Below are 24,310 nucleotides of genomic sequence, written 5' to 3' on the forward strand. Positions count from 1 at the left end.
CGGAAGGGTGCACTCCCACACAGTACCCCCACCCCCACCCCACCACCACCACAACATGGGACATCCCTTGTCTGTTATTGTGAGGGTGTTATCAGCACCCTTCCAACACCATACCCATTTGGAGTGTAGTCATAGCATCTAATCTTATAACTTTCATCTGAATGTGAAACAGTGGTGATCCACCAGTCTGTGCCCATCCCCCCCCTTACAGCCAGCCTTGTGGCCCCCGGACACTAATGAAACGCAGCACCACCAGCAGCAGTATATAAGTCAGCCCTTCAGCTATGCCAGTGGGACAGCCATAGTTGCTTGTCATTTTCTAATATTTTAACATTGTCATTGGGGCTTGACTATAAAAGAATAAGTAACTTTCCAGACTTTTGTTTTAACTTGTAGGTAGTTGCTGTTGCCGTGTCAGTGTATTCTCCATATATTTCTTCCTTATTTAATGTCATATCTGTTTTGGAGATAATTGACTATGTCATGAGTATTTTTTTCAAGTTATGATAGCTAAATACTAATGAAACTGCAGTTTAGCACTGGAGACATTTAAGAAGCTGACTTTATAAACCTTAAATTCTTTTGACAATTACTAAGTTTGTTGAGAGGTTTGGAGTTTAAGTGCTGCAATTTACATTTGACCATTTAATTTTATGCCAGGATTCTCTATTATTGATGTGATTTGTAGCTTCCATTTATTGTACAGGACCTGCAGACACTTAGGGTAAAGGGTGCACTTGTTCCTTAGGTCATGTTATATATGCACAACTGGCACCATCATGTGCCACCTACTAAAGTGGATTATTACAATTTAGCTTCATACCACAGTTTATCATATACTTCCTGTCTAGCAGGAGGTGCACAACAGCATACAAGAAGACGTGTGACTTTCAAACACTTAATGGCCAAGAGGATTGCTTCTGCCATTGTTAGTTTTCCACTTTTTTGTGTGATAGTGTCTTTTTTTTTTTTTTTTTTTTTTTTTTTTTTTTTTGGTGCTATTTTAAAGTTGTGGTGGTGGTAGATCTGATGTTGTCAGTCTTCACTCAATCCTTAACTGTGGGCTCTGTTGCAAGCCTCTGAACTGACTCGGCCATTTACTTCTGCTTGCGCTTTCCAAAGTCTCCATACAGGCTCTACCCATAATGATCTTCTCAAAATTACCTCGGATCTAGTTTGCCGCTTCGGGTGTCAGACACTTTCAAGCTTTCTCTCGAGCCTTGACTTATTCTTAAGTAAGTTTTTTGCCAATTAAAATTCTCCTTTTGAATATTTTTAGTTTTTTTTTTCTTTCTTCCAAATAGCTCTGTCTACCAGCTCCTCTTTTTTAGCTTCTCCTTAGTGTGATAGTGTATTTTTCCTCCTTTCCATATTACCGTTGGTAGTTCAAGTACCATTGTTGGTACATCCCTTACCTTATGTAAAGTTTATCTAAATACCATTGTTGGTGTTTCCTCCTTTTTTGTCTTCTGTTAAAAAAAAAAAAAAAAAAAATCTCTGTTTCTAACCTTTTCTGCCAAACTGTTTGTGTGTGTGTGACTGTTACTATTATTGCTGAAGAACAAGTTTCTCCAGCTAAATCCTCTAAAGGCACCTCTGGATTTAAAAGGTGTCAGAAATGCCAGGGTAAATTGCCCAACTTTGACGGGCATACCCTTTGTGTCTATTGTTTGGGGACAGGTCCCCATCGACTGAATTGATTAGAGCCACTAGGAGTCTCTCGGAGGCCGACATTAAGAGACTGGTGGATCAACTCCTGATGGAGAGGGTATTGTCCTCTGTTTCAAGCCACTCTGGCATCGGAATCAGCGTATGTATGACACCACCCGTTCCTCCTCCTCCACCAACTCCTATTGAGTTTTTGAAGCCCTCGGCTCTGACATTCCCAGTGCCGACTGTCCCTTTTATGGTAGCATCCTCTTCTCTGGTACTGAGAGCTTGCTTGAGCTCCTCCAGGTTTTTGGCACTAGAGGCTTTCTGGGGTCGAGACTCTGTCTGGGTCCGGGGTGCAAGGGTTGGTTTCCTTATCTTCAGAACCGTGCATGTCCCTTGGTGCCTTAGCATTTGTAGGATCAACCCAGGCTTCTGTTTCGGGGGTCACCTCCTTGATGCAGGGTGTGACCCTGGTTCTGAAGGAGTCAATTTCGGTTCTGGGCTCCCATCTCTCTACAGGGGTCTGGCCTTCCAGGTCATGGAGAAGGCTTTGTCCATTTGCCATCCATATCAGGACTAGTTTCACATCTCCTCGACCTGAGCTGCCATTCTTCTCGTCCTCAGGACAGAGGGCACAAAAGTCCCAGGATAGACCCACTTTGGTGGTTTCTTCTCTGAACACTCCCTGGATCATTCACCCAAGGAAGTACCGGCGAAGAAGTGCAAGAGGAAGCACTTAGACTCCCTGGAAGAGTCTTTCACCGAAGATACCGATTTTGATGAGGGGAAGGTTCCCCCAGGTCACCCCCCGAAGATGTTACCTTCAGGGACATCCTAGAAATCCTGAAACAGATATGTGGCTGGTCCTCCATCCAGCCTTCCTTGGAAGAGTCAGTGTACATGGAGGCTTTCCTTGTGCAAACCTCTACTTCTTGGATTGATCTTTTACGATGATCACTCAGTAGACGTGGAAGATGCCTGACTCCATTGAACCAATCCCCAAGAGCCCTAATCGTATCCTATCAGCCCCCAAGTATGAGCCACACTGGTCTAAAGGCATGCCCGTTGACGCCATGGTTATAGCGGCAGCCACTAAGAAGGAACTTGCTGAGGAAAGTCCATCTATCCATCCTCTTAACAAGGAGTTTAGGATTTTGGATAGGTTTGGGAATCGCATTTTTTCTTTAACAACCTTTGCTGTTAGATCCTTTAATTATATAACACACTTTACAAGATTGCAGATGGATCTGATGAAGGAGCTGTCAGATACCCTCTTAGGAGAAGTAGCTGAAGGAGGTATGGGGCAATGTTACCTCTCAGCTAGCAACCCTTGATGTGATTTCTAACTCATCTGTGAGGCTGATTGCCATTAGAAGGCACTCCTGGATGTGCTTGTGTGACTTTGTGGAGCCATTTAAAGCATCATTCATCAACTCTCCATTTGACAGATCTACCCTCTTTGGTCCCAGGGTAAAAGACACTTTAGCCAGATGTGAGAAGATAGCAACACCCTTTCTGATGTTGGCATACTTTTCTCCCCTTACTCTAGGAACCAGAGAAGTGGGAGACTATGGTTTAAAAAATCCAAAGGACCTTTCCAGGATTTATGTGGCAGTTTACTATTAAAATTTCGAAACGAACACCGTCAACTGTACTATTGTCTAACACAAAAGTTCGAAAACGGTAATATCAATGACAAAAAAAAACCTAGGAACAGGTTTTAACATGTGTTGAGATAGGGGAGATGTTTGTAGTTCGGAATAACACTGAACGCTTTTCTTGACCCATGTTAAAACTGTTCCTAGGTTGTTTTTTGTCATCGATATTACCGATGTTCTTCGTTCCACATTGCTGCAGTCCTTACTATTGGTAGTCGTACCAAAGTATAAGGCTGGCAAGGGGATAGTGACGGTAGACTGGCGACTGTGCACGCCGCGTCAGGGTATACTTCAATGCGACCGACGCACGCCATATTTTTTTTTGCGTCTGCGATGCAGAAGCAGTTTTTTTGAGTGTGCAGGTTGGATTCTGAAATACGAATCAGAGTTGGTAGTACCCCCGCTAGAACATTTTGGTTTTTTCTTGCTCAGTATTTAACGGATGTGAGAAAAAGTGAATAACTGTATTTGTGGGAAACAGATACCTCATAGGGATTACCATGCCGTTGCAATTATAAAGGATGGATGATCCGCTCTGCGCGCTCGCTCCAAGAAGCGCAAGGACAAAACAGCGAAGCCTAGGGTTGATGAACCGCAGTCCCGACGTCGGTTCTTTAGAAGGCTCAGTGGAGCGAGGTTTTGCCAGGAGTTTCTTTGGAGTCTCAGGCAGAGACTTTACTGTTACAGGATGTGCCTTCTCAGGAGGTAGGCCAGGCTGAGGGGCTTCTCAGGTAACTGTTCTTCCCTCTCTTCCCAAGGTAGTTAGAGCCTCTCCTTCTGTTGCCAAAACTTCTTTGAGAGGTAGGCCAAGTTCAGCTTCAGTGGGGGCTTCTCCTAGCATTTCAGGTTCTGTGCCTAAGAAACTTCTCCTAGCATTTCAGGTTCTGTGCCTAAGAAACATATGCTTAAAATGGCAGAAGATTTGATTACTATGATTAGAGGTTCTATGCCCTCCTGATAAGAGGCCTAGGTGGAACCGAGTTTGATAGTTTGAACAGTGTTCAGAGGCTTCTGAGTCTTCTGCGGAAGATTTGCAGGAGTTTCCTCCTTATTCTGATTCTGATGTGGATGATTCCACTCCTACAGCTTCTCCTCCTGAGGATTTCTCATTTTCAGAGACTCTGCATTCCATGAGGGAGCACTTTAAATGGGAAGGCCAGGATTACTCTGATTCCAGGAAAAGGCTTAGGGAATTCTTGTTTTTGCCCCAACATAGGCCCTTAGCTATACCTCCTGTGTTGAATGTGGTGGAAGATGTTTTTGCAGAGGCTTCCCTGAACCCTGATTCTTTGCCTCCTGCTCCTGTTAAACCTGATAGGTACTATAGGGTGCCTGAAGCTCATAAGTATCTTTTAAGAGTCCTAGGGCAGACCGAAACTGCTTCTCAGGGACCTAAAGGTGTTAAGGCCTCTGTTGTTAAAAACCCTGTTCCCACTGATAAAGAGGCAAGGGCTTTGGATAGATGGGGAAAGAAAGTGTATACTTCTTCCACTTTAGCCATGAGGGCGTTGAATTGTCAGTTTCACATGCTTAAATATCAAAATTATCTCCTTTCACAACTGAAATCTAAGGTGGATGCTTTGGCGGAAGGTATTGAGTGTAAAGAGTTGCTGGATTTAGTTCATGTGTCTGAACAAGTGGGTAAGCATTCCTTGCAATGTGGTTTTGATGCTGTACAGGCCTCCTCGAGGGTGGCTGCCACTAGTTCTGTTCTTCGCAGGCATGCCTGGTTGAGGGATCAGAATTTAGCCGAGCATGTTAAGACAAGGATTTTGGATGCTCCTTTACAGTCGGATGTGTTGTTTGGTAAGCCTGTAGAAGCAGTTTTAAAGAAGATGGAGGACAAAGCTAAGTCTATGCAAACTGTTAAAGATTTTTGCAGGTGCAGCCAAGTTTAGTAGAAATTGGCCTACTAAGGGATGGACATATCCTGCTTATGATTCCCAGTCTAGGGGAGGTCTGGGCGTGGTAGGGGCAGAGCTCAAGGTTCTTTTAGGCCTAGAACAGGAGTTCACCTGCTCAGACTTCTGGTGAGGGGGGGTCAGTCCTTTTCGTAAACAGACCCAATGACCTGCCTTTTCAGCTGCCAGTAGATTCTCGCCTGGCAGCTCCTTTGGGAGGAAGACTGTCTCTTTTCAAGGAAAATTGGGATTTAATTACTCAAGACAGATGGGTGTTGGATATCATTCACCACGGTTACAGGTTTTATTTCCATACATTGCCCCAAAAGGCATGCCAGACGTTCCTCCTCCACAAAGGAAAGAGGCTCACAAGCAAATTTCTCAGTTACTCCAAATAGGGGCCATTCAGCCAGTCCCTGTATCAGAAAGGGGCCTAGGGTTTTATTCTAGCCTGTTCCTAGTACCAAAGAAGGGGAACACGTGGAGACCAATTTTGGATTTATCTATCCTCAACACTTATCTGGACATTCCCAAGTTCAAGATGTTGGCGTTACAACAGCTTTTACCTCTGCTGGGCAAAGATCACTGGATGGTAACTAGATCTCAAGGAAGCTTACCTTCATGTGCCTATAAGACTAAGTTGCAGGAAGTATCTGCGTTGAGCTGGAAATTCTCATTATCAGTTCTCTGCATTGCCCTTTGGCTATCTACTGCGCCCAGAGTATTCACAAAGGTTCTGGCTCCAGTGATAGCTTACTTCAGGCTAAAAGGAATTCAAATCTATCCTTACTTGGACGACTGCCTGATTCTGGCTCAAGAAAAGGAAGACCTTCTACAGCATCTGGAATATGTTATAGCAGTGCTAAGATGCCTAGGGTATTCTGTGAACGAAATAAAGTCCAGTCTAGTACCCTCTCAAGACATGTGCTTTCTGGGTGTGAGACTGAATACAGCAGCCCAGATGGCCTTTTAACCCCGGACAAACAAAAAGAGTCTATCACTTTACTTCCATCAACTATCTCATCAGTCGTGCTGACTGCAAGGACAGTCCTTCAAGCATTAGGGTTCATGGCATCTTGTATTCTGGTGCTTCCCAATGCCAAACTGCATATGAGGAAGCTACAATGGTATCTCAAAATGTATGGACACAGCACTGCCAGGATTTGGACACTGTCATTCAAATAATACCTTGCCTTCAAAAAATTGGTGCTTGCTCATGTCACTAACAAAAGGGACTCTCTCTGTGACCCGCCAGAGGCGAGTCAGATTTTAACGACAGATGCCTCGGACATTGCTTGGGAGCTCATCTGAATGGAAAGTGGATACAAGACAAGTGGCCTGCCAGACTACAGCATCTACATATCAACATGAAGGAGATGTTAGCAGTCCAGTTTGCATTAATGGCTTTCAAGGAGTTACTTCTTCCAGGGCAGGTGTTGATTCTAACAGACAACACAACTGTCATGTGGTACATCAACAAGCAAGGGGGAACACATTCTTATCCTCTATGCAGGCAAGCAATGATTTTATGGGAGACTGCGCTAAGCTTGCAACTAACTCTTCAGGCAAGGTTTCTGCCGAGCACAGAACTCCTTAGCAGATGTGTTAAGCAGACAAATCATGGATCGGAAACTGGATCTTCATGTATTTCAGAAATTGACAGTGTCATGGGAACTCCAGACATAGATCTGTTTCGCTTCTCCACTAAACCACCAGCTGCCAAAGTTTTGCACAAAGGGGTTTCATCACACAGCTTGGAAAGTGGATGCTCTGTCTTTCAGTTGGAAAAACCTTCATGTGTATGCCTTTCCACCTCTGCCTCTTCTTCCAAAGGTGCTATTAAAGTCAGACAAGACAAGCCAAGGATGATTTTGATAGCTCCAGATTAACCTCGGCAACACTGGTACCCACTACTAAGGAGTCTGGTAAGGAAGCCTCCATGGCCTTTGCCTTTGATTCCTCATCTGTTATCTCAGAAGGACGGTCATCTGCTCAATGTCAAGCTTCACTCTCTTCATCTAACAGCCTGGCATATTCTGTGTTGAAACACAGCAGGTCTCAACTTCCTCAACAAGTTTTAAATGTGATTATGGAAGCTAGAAGACCTAGTACAAGGAAAGTGTCGTATGAAAAATGGAAGAGATTTTTATTTTGGAGTACAGCAAAGAATTTGGAGATTTCTGAGCCTAATTTGAGTGTGGCTCTTCAATATCTTACTGAGTTATTGGACAAAGGTTTGTCCTTCTCTTCCATTAAGATTCATGCTGCAGCAATTTCAGCTCACTATGATTGTGACCCACCATTGTTTTCGCATCCTTTGTTCAAGCAGTTTCTTAGAGGGGCAAAGAATATAAGACCCCACGTAGAGCTCCTACTCCTGCTTGGGATCTCAATTTTGTGTTGGAAAACTTACTACTAACCTTTTGAGCCTCGCGGCTACTGCTGAATTGAAATACTTGTCATGGAAGACTGCTTTTCTGTTGGCTATTACTCTGCAAGAAGGGTGTCTGAGTTGCAGGCCCTTATGGCAGTAGAGCCCTTTTGATTTTCCATAAGGATAGGGTATCATTACGTACTAATCCTTCCTTTATGCCTAAGGTGGTTTCTAGTGTGGCTTTAAACCAAACTATTCATTTGCCTACTTTTATGCAGACCCCCAAAATAAAGGGGAAAAGATTTTGCACACTTTAGATGTACACAGGCATTGCGTTATTATTTAAGCAGGACTAAGGATTTTAGGCAGTCTCAGCAGTTGTTTGTTTCTTTGCTTTGAGTTCAGGGCAAGCCTGTGTCAAAACAAACTATTTCTAGGTGGATTGGGTTTTGCATTGCATTTTGTTATTCCCATCATGGCAAGGAGATTCCAGCTGGGATTAGGCCTCATTCCACTAGGGCTACTGCCACTTCAACAGCATTTCTAAGGGGTGGCAACTAAGGATATTTTGGAGGCAGCTACTTGGAGTTCAGTTCATACTTTCTCTAAGCATTATCACCTTCCTATCTACTCTAAGTCTAGGGCTGGTTTTGCCACAGCTGTTTTGCAAGGCATGTTGTCAGCTCCTACTTCTTTATGATTTGCCAGCCTCCCTTACCTCTGCTTTGGGATTCTACCCAATAGTAGGACTGCAGCAATGTGGGAAGAACATAGTACAGTTTTGTACCTACCATAAATGTAGATGTTCGAGGATCCACCACATTGCAGTCCAATCAAACCTCCTCCTTCCCTCTGTGTTTAGGGGTGGTTGTGTAGGTGTGGTTATATGCTGATGTTTTGTATATATCTTGTTGTATATATTGTACATATGTTTGGTGCAGGTATTTTGGGCCTTGTCTTTTAGGGTCTTCTGACATCTGGGGCGAAAAAGACTAAGGATGACGCCGGGGGTCAGCGCATTAGTACCCTGGCGTACTGGACGTCAGTTAATCGCGCCCTGACCCGACCCAGCCTATACTCTGTATCGGGCCGACTGGACAGCAGACTACCCAATAGTAAGGACTGCAGCAATGTGGATCCTCGAACATCTACATTTATGGTAGGTACAAAACTGTACTTTTTCGAACTTCCGTGTTCGACAATAGTGCAGTCGGAGTTCGTTTCGAAATTTTAATAGTAAACCTATGTGGCAAAGACTTTCCCCAGGGCAGAAGGGGAAGTAATGGAAGAAACTGCCCCAGAGGCAGAAATGGACCACAAAACCAGGGGTCCAGAAAATCTTTCTCTGGTACTTCCTATCCTCACCCCTGAATGGGGGCCCAATTGCCTTCCTCCGGAGGTAGTCTGGGGACAACGTTCTCTGCACCAATCTGCGTGGCATTTATTAACTGCGGACAAATAGTTGCAGGAATAATATCCAGAGGTTACAAAATGCCACTATCGTTAACCCCAGTAACACAGAAAAAAATTCCAGGATGTTCCACACAGTCAGAGGGAAGCAGTAGTCCTAGAAAAAATTGCTGGACGAGAGTCATCCAAAAAGTCCCACCAGACCAAACAGGATCTAGGTTTTACTTAAGGTTCTTTTTAGTGCCCCAAAAAACAGGGGACTGGAGACCCATCTTGGGTCTCAGTCAGGTCAATAAGGCAGTTCAGAAAACCAAATTCTGGATGGTCTCTGTACAGTGGTTACTTTGGACATACTTGGTAGACCTCAGGACACCTATTACCATATAAAAATGGACAAATGCTCCAGGAGGTTTCTGCACTTCCAGCTGGCAGCCAGTCATTTCCAGTTCAGAGCACTGCACTTTGAATGCACCACAGCCCCCAGGGTGTTCACCAAATGCATGGAAGAACAGTCCAAGGCACATGGTCCCAACTCGAGTCCAACTTGCACATCAGTGTTCTGGAGATGAGGGCAGTGCTGTTAGCATTGCCAGCATTCTAGGATGTCCTTACCCTGGGAACAGTAGCAATTTAAACAAACAATATGTCAGTAGTTTGGAATATCAGCAAGCAAGGGGAACCAAATCTTACCCATTGTGTTGAGAAGCCCTCAGAGTTTGGCAATGGGAGATTTCTTCCAATCGCCTTCTAATAGCAATGCACATTCCGGCAAGCTCCAGAGTGATAGCAGAAAAACTGAGCAGAACTATTCTCATGCCTTACGAGCGGTCTCTCAATCCTTTAGTGGCAAACAAGATTTTTATCAATGGGGCCAACCTTGCTGTGATCTCTTTGCCTCACGCTTGAACAAGTGCAGAAGTTACTTTGCCCTAATTCCCCCACCAAGGGAGTCGCCCAGAGATGCTTTCCTTCACGATTGGTCCCCTGGTATTCTCTATACCTTTCCTCCAACTCCCTAGATATCGCAATTTTTAAAGAAAGCCAAGCAGATGGAGACCACAATAATCCCCATTGCTCCTTTTTGGCCTTGACAGCTTTGGTTTCCCTTCCTTTGGGCTCACCTTTTTCAGAAGCCATGGATTCTGGATCCAGCTCCAGATCTGCTGTATCATCCGGAAGGCATGGTTCATCCAAATCCTCAACATCTCAAGCTCACTGAGTGGCTTCTCCATTTCCCATGATTCCCAGGGATCCTTCCCTATCCTCTCCTGCCCAAAAATAATTGTGGCTCATCACAAACCTTCAACTAGCAAACTTTACCAGAATAAATGGGAAAAATTTGTGAACTAGGCCCTTAACAAACTTGATCCTTATTTGAGCCCAGTTCATAAGGTTTTGGATTGATTTCTTAGCCAACCTCTGTCATTCTGGTTCCTCTGTATCAACAATTAAAGTTCATCCAGCGGCAATCTCGAACTTTCACATGTCACACAAACTTTGCAAAGCATTCTTAAAGGGACATCTGATGTTTAAGACCCCCATTTAAAGAACCAGTTTCTCCTTGGGATCTAACATTAGTCCTACATTCCCTTACTTCGTTCCCCTTTGAACCATCAGCAACTTGTGACTTCAAATTTTTATTTTGGAAAACTTTATTTTTAGTGGCTGTTACATTTGCCAGAAGAGTGTCTCATGCCTTATCCTGCAAACCTCCATACTTAATATTCCACAAGGATAGGATTGCATGTAGGACCACTCCTTCCTTTTTCCCAAAGGTGGTTTCCGAAACTAATATAAATCAGACACTTCAATTGCCAATCTTCCCTAATTTTACCAGTAAAGGGGAGTATTCCCTTCATTTGCTAGATGTCCACAGACACTACATTTTTACCTTCACAGAACAAAGGATTTCAGAGAGTCTGATCAGTTATTTGTTATTTTCTTCCCTGTCTGTAGGTAATCCAGTTTCAAAGGCTACCTTAGCAAAATGGCTTAGAGACCGTACTGTTATATTTGTCAGTCAAGAGAGCTCCAACTACCACGCTCAGTTAAAGCCCATTCAACCAGAGCAGTGGCAACTTCTGCAGTATTTCATGCCAGAGCATCCTTGGATGGCATTTGTGCGGCGGCCACTTGGTCTTCTCTACATACTTTTATCGTTCATTGCAAATTGGATCAGGTCTCGAGGGGGCAGGCATCATTTGGCTTGGTGGTGCTTCGGAATATTCTTCCGTGAGACCTTCTAAGACTAAAGTAGCTGGGGACTCTATCCCACAGTCAAGGATCGAGTGAAGATTGACATTAGATAAAGAAGTTATGTCTTACCATAATGTTCTGTCTGTGTTGTAGATCTTCACTAATCCTTGCCATCCCCATCCTGAGACTTAGTGAACCAAATCTTTCATGGCTGGCTTCATATTATGGACACATATCTGGTCTCTGATTATTATATTACTATAATCTCTGCATGTCTGTCTGCCATTGTGTTGGGCAAACTTGATCTAACGTAATTTTGGGTCTATATTAGATAATCGAAGTTACTGAACTTCGAATACGATATGATCGACACCATGTCGTCGAAGTCCAGTAACATCAAATACCTAATAAAAACATTAAAGTCAAAAAACAGAACTAGTTGCTCTAAGCAGACTGCATCCCCACCCACGTGGGAGGCTGCGCCCACCACACCCCCTGCTACTTAAATATTGCAACTCCGAGACCGCACTATATTGAAGTAAATGCAAATCTCCCCTTATGGAGATTTCCGTTTACCTCTTTGATGTTCTGCGGTTTCGCTGTTTACGTGTTGGCAATGTCAGATTCAACATTGTGATCGCTCGAGATTCTGATATAGACCCGTAATTTTGAGAGGAGCATTGTGAGTAGAGCCTGGCTCAAGAGTTTGGAAGGTGCGAGCTGAAGTAAACAACCGAGTCTGTTCTGAGGCTGGGAACTGAGCCCACAGTCGAAGATTAGTGAAGGTCAACAACACAGATCTAACGTTATGGTAAGAGGCAACTTTTTTTGCCTGCTTGCATAATTTATCATTTGTCATTTCTAGGCCACTTAGAGACCGTTTCTAGGACATCTTTACCTGCATTTTAAACAGAAAGTAAATATTTACATTAACATGCAGTATGTGCTAATGCAGTATTGAAATAAGGACATAGAAAAACACACTTTATTTGCATTTGTTTACCAGGTTAGTCCAACTGGGCTTAAAAAGACCCTTTTTTAGAGGAGGCCCATGGAGAAAAGTTCCAGTAGAAAAAAAAAATTATTTACAATCACTGATTACACTTGTTGAGAGTTATAAAGCAATCCAGAGTCATGAAAGAGGACAGAATAATGTATAAAACAAAGAAAGCTGCATTATGTAATATTGTATGATATAATTTTAAAACAATTCAATATGTTGTAATTTTGGGAATAAAACAATTCAGTATGTTGTAATTTTGAGATTGTGAAGTCCCTCCTCTGGGTCAGTGGTCAAGAAGCTTCAATCCTCACCACTGACACAGATGGGGAACATTCACTGAGAGAAAAATAGACACACATGGTATTTCCGGATGCAGCTGTCTGCCCCAAGTACAGTTTTCTTAAGAGCACTCAGGGAATGCACACTCAAGTCCTGGGGCTGGGCTTTTCTTTCAGGCCCCAAATAAGACTCCCCACTGACACAGCTATAGAGTTGAGTTCCTTAGCCAGGTGTTCCAAGCCAAGCCTTCCACCAAACCTCTCTGTGCAATCAGTGCTGTCAGTGTCCCTGTTCAAAGTAGTTGACACACGCACACACTCTTTGAGATTTGATTTTCAAACACACACACGCACCTGGGAAAGGCTGGCACTGCTTACCTGCTTTGCCACTTCCACCCAGACTATAAGATAGATACACTGCCTCCAGAACACCCTCAAAGCCAGTTACTCTAAGGATGTTACCAAGGTACTCAATTACTCTTAGTAAAATTAATACTTCTGCAAATGGTACCATTTCCGAGCAGCAAGACTTAATGGAGCGTAGACCCACAATACCACTAAATAAATGCAAGTACTCTCAAAAGGTAAAATATTTTCTAAAAGACAAGTCACAATGAAATATTTAGATATATTTAATAATAAATATTAAAAAAATATGAAAATGGTAAAATAACTATTGACAATAAACGCCAGATTTTCAGTCACAGGAAATGTAAAAAACAACATCGATGGAATGACTCAGACCAATACAGAAAAAAAAAACATTTAGCTAATCTCACTATATTTTCCTAACTGACTGAAGAATTGCTATTCCATGATTACTTGCTAAAGCAAGACAAGATGAAGTTAAAGGAGCGTATCTTGTCAGGTCTAATAAAGTGCATCTATCACATCTCCCACTAGTATTCAAATACAGTTTCACTGATGGCTACAGAATGACATCACATCAGTTCATCTGACTTTGTGGTTCACACACTACTCCCTTACTAGCAACTGAGCCAGTATTTGGCACTGATGTGTCACAATACACATACACAAAGCTTTAGCCAAGGTATATTGCAGCACTTGGAAACTATAAAACAATTCCAACACTTCCCGCCCTTCTTTGCAGATATGCTTTTCACAGACATTGCATTTGTGGCTGCATTAAGATCTATGAGATAAAATCTGCATGGCCTAAACAAAGTCTTTAATTTCAACTATTTTTTTAAGGTTAGCTGGGCTGAGCGTAATCCCTTCCTTTCTGGCATCCCCTGTTAGAATAAATACATTTAATCAGTTATAACAGTACAGTCTGATGTATATGTACATTGCTTTCTGTCCAGCAGGACCCACTGTTGATACATTTTTATCACAAGCATCTGTACAAGTCAGTTTGATATTCAAATGATATAAAATTCTTTACCAAACTCCAGCAAGTTATGCTGGTGTATGTTACACATGCACTGCCCTAATCCCTGTAGTACAGCTGGCACTACTTCACATCATCACAGTTGACAGTGTCTTATAACACTGAAATTAATGAGCTATAATTATACTAAGTTACAAGAAAAAGTAATGAGTATAAAATTTAAGGTGAAAAAAAATAAGAGTATTCATTACAGTAGATATTGAAAAACAGCTAAGATGCAGGTTGGTAGGCTGATAGTAGAAAAAGAGGAAGTTAATTGAAAACGGTAAGAAAAGAGAAAATAAAAAATGTATGATGGAGACGGTGAGTGCTATAGGTAAGAGGTGGAGGAGTGAAGGATGGTATATGGTATAAGGATGTCTTATGATAAAAGGCCAAGGTGAAATGACCAGAGTGGGATGAGGACATAGAAAGATGAATTCACAAGATGTACGAGTTTTGGTTTTATTGGAAGAAGTAGTTTGTGCAATATGCATACATTGATACCTTTAGCATAGAAAAGGGTTACTTGTGAATGTGTATTTTGGTGCTGTGTTTTTAGAGCAAATACTACCACTCTGCAGCTGTAATCAGCTTCCAGTCTATGAAGGAGCGCAAGTCACTTAAGACATCAGCACTACAGATTATGCTTTTATAGCCAACTCCATTGATATAGTGGGATGAAGCCCTAACTACAACCTGGGTGGCCAGAGTTTATGTACCTGTTTAGGCACCTGCTGGTACTGTTAAGGCACTGGAGAGGAATGAAGGGGCAGTGAGTGTTTGCTTCTGTCAGGGAGTAGCGGTGGTGTGTGTGCCCAAGAGTTCACAAAGTGGTTCATGTGCCTCCTCAAGGAGGCGGGGGTCATCTGCGAGCTGTGCCACTTGCAGAATTGAATGATGCTCCATCTGTCTGCCCCCATTTTATGTCCATATGTCCTCCAGAGCACTTGCTAGGATGCCTGGGAAAGTTGATGCTAAAATTGGAAAATGTAATCCATCCATCCTGATGTGATGATTCCCACTCATGGTTTGTCTAATCCACAACCAGTTTGTCAATTTGTCCATCCAGCATTTATTTTGGACAGAAACTTTCTACCACCTTTGCCATTATCCTTTGAGGTTTGTGTCTATATCTGAAGATTGAACACTGAAAATAACGAACGCTATTCTATCGACGTTAAAAACGCAAAACCATAAAATGTCGAAAGAACAGATCAGTGAATTTTGTCCTAGGGAAAAATTTGCTGATCAAAAAAAAATGTACAGGCAAAATAAAGTGGGGGGCTATGCCCCCCCCCACACACACACCCCAGCTTAAATATACCAACTCCAAGATCGCACCACAATGGAGAAAACAGCAAAGTCTGGAGAACAGCCCATCAATTTTTTTTCCTTGGGAAAAAATCGATGTTTCGTGCCTTCGACATTTTCAGGTTTTGGGTTTTAAAGTTCAGTATAAGAGCATTCACTAATTTAAGAGTTTGCTCTTCTGATATGAACCCTGAGGTTCACTGGAAACATCCCTGAAACATATAACAGGCTCATCAAAAAGATAGTCTGTGGTTACTCAATCCACCTACCCTTTTTTTTTTGACAGTGTTCTGCAGACAAGCACTTAAATGTTCTAGTTTTTGTAGTTAGTAGCCCTCAGTATGTAATCTTTCTTCACAGATGTCCTGCAGGAAAGCTTTTACTCTCTTGCTTTCTAACTGATGACTCTGCCATCATTTGCTCTACTGAATCTCTCCCCAAATTTATGAATGCTAGATGCCTTCTACCACACCGAATATTGGATGCTGGATAACCACCTAGCTCTCAATGTATCTAAATCCAAAAGTATTTATATTTACCTCATCTAGATGCACCAAAATCAACAAGAAATCCATCTCTATAGTCGACCAAAACATGACCTGTATCAAAATAGTTCCCTACACAAAGCTGCTTGGTGTTCTTATTGATGACCATTTAAAATTCGACATTGATCTACAAACTAATATCAAGAAAACCCACCAAAAAACTCAGAATGCTGTACCGACACAGTTGCTTCCTTACTCCCTCAACCAAATTCCTCCTCCTCTACCACATACCTCATTCTCCCTCTCTCCTGTATGGAGCCCCTCTCCTTACTAATCTTCAATCCACGCTAAAGTCAAATCTGCCTTCCTGCTACAATAAAATATCTAAGTTTGCCACTCGATCCGGATCCTCGTCTCACACCACTGTAACTCTCTCCACTCCTTGAATTGACTGGAACTCCTTAACTATCTGTCATACATTCAACTGTCAGTTGCTCATAAGCTCATTTTCAAATTGTCCCTCCCTCAAAATGCGTCATCCTCAGTGTTCAGGTCCAGCAATCAAGATCTCCTCAAAGTGTACAAACCCACATGTACTCCAGGGCAACTTTTACTATCTTTCTCCCTTGCACTTCCTCCACACACAACTACCCATAACCACTCCACCTTTAAGATCTTGTTCCACTCTCATCTCTCTTCTCACTGAGAATGTTCCTGCTCTCACCCCACCTGATGCTTTCTATCCCACCCTACCCCCTTCACCTTTCCTATCTCAAAAATCAACCTAAGACCTGCTTCTACTGTCTATGCCTGACTCTCTAAAATTGCCTCATTATTTTGATAATCTCCATTACTCCCATCTCACTTATATCTTTATATCTGCTTAGCATGCATTGTTAGGCCTCACTCCATAAATGTTTGTTTTTTTTCCCAATTTTGTCATTTTTTAATTCTATGTATAATGTATATTTGAATAATGTGCATTATTTGCAAGTTTTGTTTCATTTTTATTGTAAGACTGTATTGGAACTTTTCTCCCCGGGCCTCCATTGAAAATGGTCTCATCTCAGCCCAGTGGACATTCCCGGATAACAAACTGCAAATAAAAAATAAATAACATTGTACCACTATGTAAAGGAGGAAACTGGAATGAACTAGGTAACTACCTAGCCTAAAGCTATACTTCATCTTTCAAAAATCACGGAGTGTTGCATGCACACTCAAATCTTCCGGTAGCTACTCAACTGTAATCTCCTCTTAACTACCCAACATAGTTTCCACACCCACCATTGTACTACTACTGCTCTGTCATTTCTAGACAGTGTCAACCAACATCGTAGTGCTGCAAAACTAGTCTCAGCCATTTTTTGGATCTGTCCAAGGCTTTCAATACTGTTCCACACCCAGAGCTGATTCAACCCTAGCATAACTTACCTCATGCAACATTAGCATGGTTTAAGGGCTACCTAAGTAATTACACCCAAACAGTAAGGTAGCAAAACACATGTTCCACCTTCCTCGCATTTTCTGTAGGTGTCCCCATGTCTATTCTTGGGTCATTAATATTCAGCGTATACATAAATAATCTTTACACGGTCATATTTCCTTCCACTGTGATTCATAATGGAGTTAAGTAATTTGCTGTGCCCTGTTCTTGAGACAAGAGTGAATAGATATTACTCACATTACACATAGTGCTAAAAAACTAAACTGATGCTCTTCCTCTCCCAGTCAGTTCCCAAAACCCAAATATTTTGTTTCATGTGCTCAAAAGATTAAATTAGAGCAGGTTTCCAACACCAAGTTACTTGGTGTAAGAACTGAAGATAAGCTCAAGTATGATGTAAGGATAGTTCATAAAGAAAACTCACCAAAGGCTTGGAGCTCTTTACAAATGTAACTGTTTCCCACTGGCCTAAGGTCATAAATCTACTATACGTGCTTATCTCCTAACAACACTACTACTACTCTACTCTTATTAACATACTAGGAAGGCTTGAACTGTGTTGGAATAAAATTGCTTAATTCACTACTAATTTGCCTAACAGGTCTTGTCACCACCTTAGACTCTTAGAAATAAACTGAGTAGAATTCCCAAATCATCTTAAATTCCTTCAGCTAAAAAAAATGTTCATTCCATACTTCACCATACAGATGAGAGTCCTTCCCTGCATACTCAACTGCAGTGGTATAATCCTAGCAGACCTCTCAGCTCTAAAGATAAATTCCTGGTTGAATTATCTAAATTACAGAACTCATCATGGAATACTCTGTAAACTATATGTCCATGATATGGAATGCCATACTAGATCTGCTTGGGGCAAAACAAAAAGCTTAGGTGTAAGAGAAACCTCAATGCTGATCTAAGTGCTAGATTTGTCAGCCATTTGGGATAGTGCATTGAGTTAGCAATTGGAATAGAGCATTAACAACTACTGTCTTGTCTACACTTTCTGCATACATATTTCTTCTCTACTTAACATCGCTTAATCTACTCTAATTACTTCTTTCCCTCTTTATCTAATTTTCAAGTTCAAGTTGTGTCAGTGGTGTGAATAAGAGATTCCTCTGCTCCTACCTATCTTTCCAAAGATTAAAGCTCTACTATTTTGAAACCCTCAAATATTGGAAATGGGTTTTGACCTTTACTGACTGATTTGTATAGTAATATTTTTAACTGGTAAGATGTTTATATTTCTATGCATGCCTGTGTATACAACTTTGAAATATTTTAAATGCCAGCACTGTTTTCCTAATTATCATGCTATTCAGCTGTGATGTACTTAAAAATGTTTCTTGTTTGTTAAGGAGTGTTTCTTCCAGGACCTCTGCTGAAAAGGGAGTCTTGAATGGCCCATTTTGACAGTCCCAGTAAACAAATGCACTAAATATAAATAAGTAAATAAACTACTGCATCATATGGATAGCTGATGGGGGGAGATGGTTAGTGGAGATGAAGAAAAGAGAAACCAAGAACAAAATCTTTAATAATGCAATAATTGCATTGCAGTTTCACTTGTGTATTAGTTGACAATTAAGTTGTTTAAAAATGTACAAATGAGTGGCTGCATGGATTAGTTGTTGAATGTTATTAATTAGCTTTAATCTGATTACAAACATGTGACATTTGCAAGTTTCCAGCCTCCCTTATTCTTACCATTGAGACATTTGGAATTACCATTAATCAAAAGCAAGTGGATCTCCTATTCACAGCTCACAGAGAAGCATGCTGGATATAGTGACATGAAGAAATCCCTAAGACAAACCTGTCTGTGGTGAAGTGTTACAAAAGAATGTCTTTAATAAAGCTTTGCAAATGTGCCTCTCTTTTGATATGTTGGACAATGGAAAGCTAAATCTTGACTTGTAAACTTTTATTAATCTTTAAAGTAGTCATTTATTTATTTTACATTTAAATCCAAAGTTTTAGTTGTAGCCTAATGTGGCTTCTACCCTGATGATAGCACTGTTACGACTTAGAAGGTTGTAATTTTCTAAAATTTTTGAAGATACGTCTTGAACAGTTGCTAGATAGGCGTATTCCTCCATATTTGATGTTAGTTCCCTGTGGATCACAATCTGGTTGTGTTATCATGTCATTCCAGTGTGCTGCCTATCTCTAAGACTGTAAATGCATGAGTATTGCATGACCCAACAGTCAGCAGAACTGAGTAATGCAGTAATTTATGCACATACAACCACCTCACTGCTGCTGTTGGCCAGATATCTTTTCATTTTAATAGTGACATGCTAGCTCTGTGATGTATTGTTGTTTTTATTGTCTTTATTTAACTCCTCATATTTTACATTGCAAGATGGATTTACGAGCATTAATAGAAAAAAAACAAACCATGACAGTTTTCTGTAATATGGTTGTGCCCGTATACCTTTGTTTTCTTATCTAACAAGTGTCATTCAGTCCAGTATTGAATTTCCTCAGTTCCTGCCTTTCCTTGAACCTTACTTCTCCTGAGCATTTTTCTGCATGCATTGTTCCCACAAATTCCATTTATTTCTTTGAAATGTGCAACTTCCCTTTGGTAAAGATTGAACTTCAGCTGTTTTACCTCTTTACAATTTTCAAAACTTCTATTACGGGTTGTGCAGTGGTTGATTTCCATTTTCTGTTGGGTTTTTTTTTTTTGGGAGCCAATAATGTTAGACTTAGTTAATTTGTACTATATCTAGGCAATTCAGAACTTATGTCACAGTTCAAAATAATTACTTTTGTTTACTACCTTCTCTTCCACCAACATTCTGTCCTCGTATTCTGTAGGAAATTTTAAAAATCTGCCAATTTATTACATTTCCAGAGAACATGTACTCAGTTCTCTCTTTTCACCATAAAATTTCTAACATATCCAACATCTGCAATCTTCCTGAGGAAAAATCCTCTGAAGGCTACATGGGTATGAACATAACTATGTAACCACTTCCATGCAAAAATCCTGAACCTTGTGGATTTTGTAGCGTGCCTGAAAGCCGTATGGATTTTTTCTCATTGTGCCTTTCTAAATTACCTTGCTGTTCTTTTTTCCCCTCTAATTCTAACCTCCTCAGATTTATTCTTGTAACTCCTACCAGTTATACCCATTTTAACAGCATCTTTTGTTCTAGACTCTACTAAGAACTCTGCCATTGTTGGTCTTTAATTTATTACTTCCTTCCCCCTTTCTGTGTATATTCTTATCGGCCCTCAATAGGGAAAGGAAAGTATTGCTTAAACTCTGCTTATTTTGTTCCATTTCCCAAGTTATTTATTCACAATATCTTGATTACTTTGCTGATTTTTCCAGTAAATTCTAGCCCTCTTGCTTATTTTGTTCACCATGACTTGCTGTAGTTAATCTCCTTTCTCCATTCCTGCACTGGCTTAGTTTTTAGAACACTTTTGTCTACAAAATGGTTTTGATGGTTGTTGCTGTTCTTAAGGACTTGCATCCAAAGTCATACTACCGGATTCACGATAGCTTGCACAGTGTGTATGAGTAGAGTAAGACTCCATGCAGCCATCCGATGAGCGATCCAGGAACAACTTGTCAGGGTGTGTAAGAGAGCTCCTAAAACGTCTCCTACACGGACAGGGCTGGGATATGCAAATTACCTTACTTGCAGCTAAAAGGCATGCAAATGAGGTAAATTTGCAATCCAGGAAGCACAAACCTGTCTGAGTAGGAGCCGTGTTAGCTGCAGAAATGTACTCAGTTGACAACTGAGTACCGTTCTGCAAATAGCACAATGGAGCCTTGTCAGCTCCAAATAAAGGTTGCATATGATTGAGGAAGCATGCCAATGGCCAAATATACGGCCATTGGAAATGTTCCCAGATGCAAAATTAAAATAAAAATACTTTTTTTTCGGCGATTTCCGATGTTTAAGCGTAGCACAGCGCCGCGCAAACGGGGTGCGCTAAAAAAAAATCATAAAATAAGAAAATAAAAGCCACAAACGTGGAATCTATAAAAACTGTTAAATTACAATGTAAGGGAATAGCAGGCTGAAGACAACATGGCCACCGGGTAGGGGTTGCTAAGGGGAGAAGCCCAGTCTAAGACATGTAACCAAGCATTAGTAGGCAGTCCTATGTAAATGAGTGTTAGGATAGTGAATCACACTTTTACATTGCAAATGAGCACAGTCAGTGGAGTGTAGGAGTAGGATATGGAGAGTAACAGAGTAGAAGATAGGCGACATCACAAGGGGGTATGTATGAAAGTAGTGAAGCTCATAGGAGCAAGATAGGCGACATCACAAGGGGGTATGTATGAAAGTAGTGAAGCTCATAGGAGCAGAGTGGCATGTGTCAGCTGTCGGTTAGACATCATGGAAAGAGGTGTGTCAACAGGTAGGCCAGGGGAAAGACAAGAAATGGAAGGTGTATACTGTGGATAACACCAAAGTTTCTTGCTGAGCGGGTATGTGTGCGTGTGTGCGCCTGTAAACCTGAGTAAGACAGAGTGCACGCGTGAAAGTGCGCGTGTAAGCCGGAGTAAGCGTATATAAGGCTGTTTAAAGACCTGTAAGCGCATTTGCGCTGGTGTGCACGGGTTTTAACCAGAAAAAGCATGTTTTAGTCCGTCTAAGCATGTGTGCGTGTGTGTGAGCTGCTGTGAGCGTGTTTGCGCTTGTAAGCGCATTGCTCCCCCCTGAGGAAACAGAAAGGAAGCACAACAAGTAGTAGGAAGCTACCAGGGAATACTAGTAGAGCTAGCAGGTGAAAACAGTCAGAATCAGGCAATTACACAGGCAGAACACTAGCCCAGCCCAGCACTTAAAACTCTGCAAACAACAGTGCAGTTTGTTTCTCACAAGAGACACTGCAACACTGGAGTCAGCTACTAGAAGTGAAAACTGAAAAAGCTTCACTCGGACAAAAAATGCTAGGGGCTGCCATTGCTGTTATAAGGCGACATATGCAACATGCTGAGGGTGGTGACAATGCAAATGCTGCCGGACAACCCACAGTGAGGAGACTGAGAAGAGTGTACAGGCTCAGGGTCACCTACCAGGGCTAACATGAGCTGGAGATAGTGGAGCGGTATAGAGTGGACAGAGACCTCCTGCAGCAAATTGTTGAGCTGTGCAGGCCACGCCTCACACACAGAACCAACAGAGGGGAACCCATCCCAGTGGAAACCAAGGTATGTGTTGGCCTAAGAATACTAGCAACAGGTACCTTCCAGAGACCAACTGGTGATATGATGGGGATATTACAGGCATCAGCATCCAGGGTACTGCACCAGTTCCTGGATGCCATGTCAGCACATGTTGGTGATCATGTATGTTTCCCCAATTCCTGTGAGGTATTGGCCAGCAATATGCATCTCTTTCAGCAAATAGCAGAATACCCTGAGGTAGTGGGTGCAATAGACTGCACGCATGTACGCATCAAAGCACCAGCCGGTGAGCGGGTTAGGGCCTACATTAACCGCAAGGGCTTCCCCTCCATCAACTGCCAGGTTGTGTGTGATGCCCAGGGCATAATAATGAATGTGTGTGCTGGCTGCCTGGAAGCTACCATGATTCCCATATCTGGCATCTGACGCAGCTGTACCAGACATTTGCCAATGGGGACATCCTACATGGTCACTTAGTGGGGGATGCTGGCTATGCACTGGAGCCGTGGCTGATGACACCCATCAGAAACGCACACACACCTGAACAGGAACGCCATAATGAGGCACATGCACAAACACGAAATGTAATTGAGCGTGTGTTTGGGTTGCTCAAGTCACGGTTCCGGTGCCTGGACACATCTGGTGGAGCCTTGCAATACTCACCAACTACATGTACCCAAATTGTCATGGTATGTGCTATGCTACATAATATGATTCTGCGAAAACAGCTGCAGCAGGACCAGCATAGGCCTGGGCCAAACAGCCCCCCACCATTGCCAAGGCCATCACAGGCAGAGCGTGACTCGGAGGAGGAACAACCTGAGCCTGCCCCAGTAGGCAGAAGGAGGTGTGCCCAGTATGCCTTGGCAAAGAGGCAACACATACCACATACACTGGCTCAGTAGGAACCCTGGAAATTATACCTCTCTCTGACTCCCACATATAGTGAAAGGGATGCTTACGTTGACACAACCTGCTTTCAAACATGTGCAGGGAGTGTAGTATGTGCATCCGACATAGGCAGCCCTGCAGCACCACCTGAGGCATGATGGCCATGTGTTAAGCAATGTAAGGTAGTGCTAAACAGCATTTACCACCATGTAGTATATGCAAACTTGATGACCTTGAGTATCATCCTACCCTCACCAAACATGATGCCACAAAATGAAGACAAGATGATCAATTGCAACAATTGTCTTAAGTATTGGTGTCAGTGAAAGGGGATCCAATGCCTGTCAGCCTGGGATGACATGCTCGACAAGACATGATGCTTCGCTAGGGATGATTTTCACCTGTCATCTGTGGCCTTTTGGATATTGCCAAAGGCTCTTTCCACCCCCATAGTGCCTTTTTTAGGTAAGGCTCAAAAGACAAACCCACCTCCACAGGTATCACAAGGGATAAGAAACTAGAAGTAATGCTACTCAATGCCAGAAGTCTAAACTGCAAGATGCACGCACTCCAAACTCTCCTCAGCATGGAGAATGTTGATATCTGTGCAGTAACAGAAACCTGGTTCAAGGCTCCCAAGAGCACCCGAGCACTAACTGGTTACACGTCATACCATGCTTTACAGCTGCAAACCATGGAACAAACTACAAAAGTAAGGTGAGTATCAATATTTGTCAAAGATACCCACACCCCCAGGTTGGTGGCACAGCATGAAGCATCAGAGACTATCCATGTGCAACTAACAGTGGGTAAAACCGCCTTCCAGTTCATAGCCACACTTGGAACCACACTTGGCTGACTGGAGAACACATGAAAATATGAAGGTCTCCCCAAACACCATTATATTGGGCGTCTTCAACTACCCAAACCTAGACTGGGAGCATTACCCTAGCTGCAACACCCTAGCCCAAAGGTTCCTAGAATTTATAAACTCAAATGCTATGGAGCAACTTGCTACCACTCCCACAAGAGGGGAAAACGTACTGGACCTGATCATCACCAACATGAGGACTCTATGCCCAAGACCAGAAGTGTATCCCTCACTGGTAAGATCAGACCATAGAGTAATCTCACTGGATA

The 24,310-nt window shown here is 42.2% G+C and overlaps 1 protein-coding gene across 1 annotated transcript in view; it reads left to right on the top strand.

The window, feature by feature from the left end:
- KIF13A (kinesin family member 13A) overlaps window positions 1–24,310 on the top strand; it is a 2,301,375-nt gene that overhangs the window by 79,703 nt on the left and 2,197,362 nt on the right. The window lies entirely within an intron of this gene.

The sequence above is a fragment of the Protopterus annectens genome, chromosome 3.part0, assembly GCF_019279795.1.
Source record: "Protopterus annectens isolate FY-2018-M chromosome 3.part0, PAN1.0, whole genome shotgun sequence".
Classification (NCBI taxonomy): Eukaryota; Metazoa; Chordata; order Ceratodontiformes; family Protopteridae; genus Protopterus; species Protopterus annectens.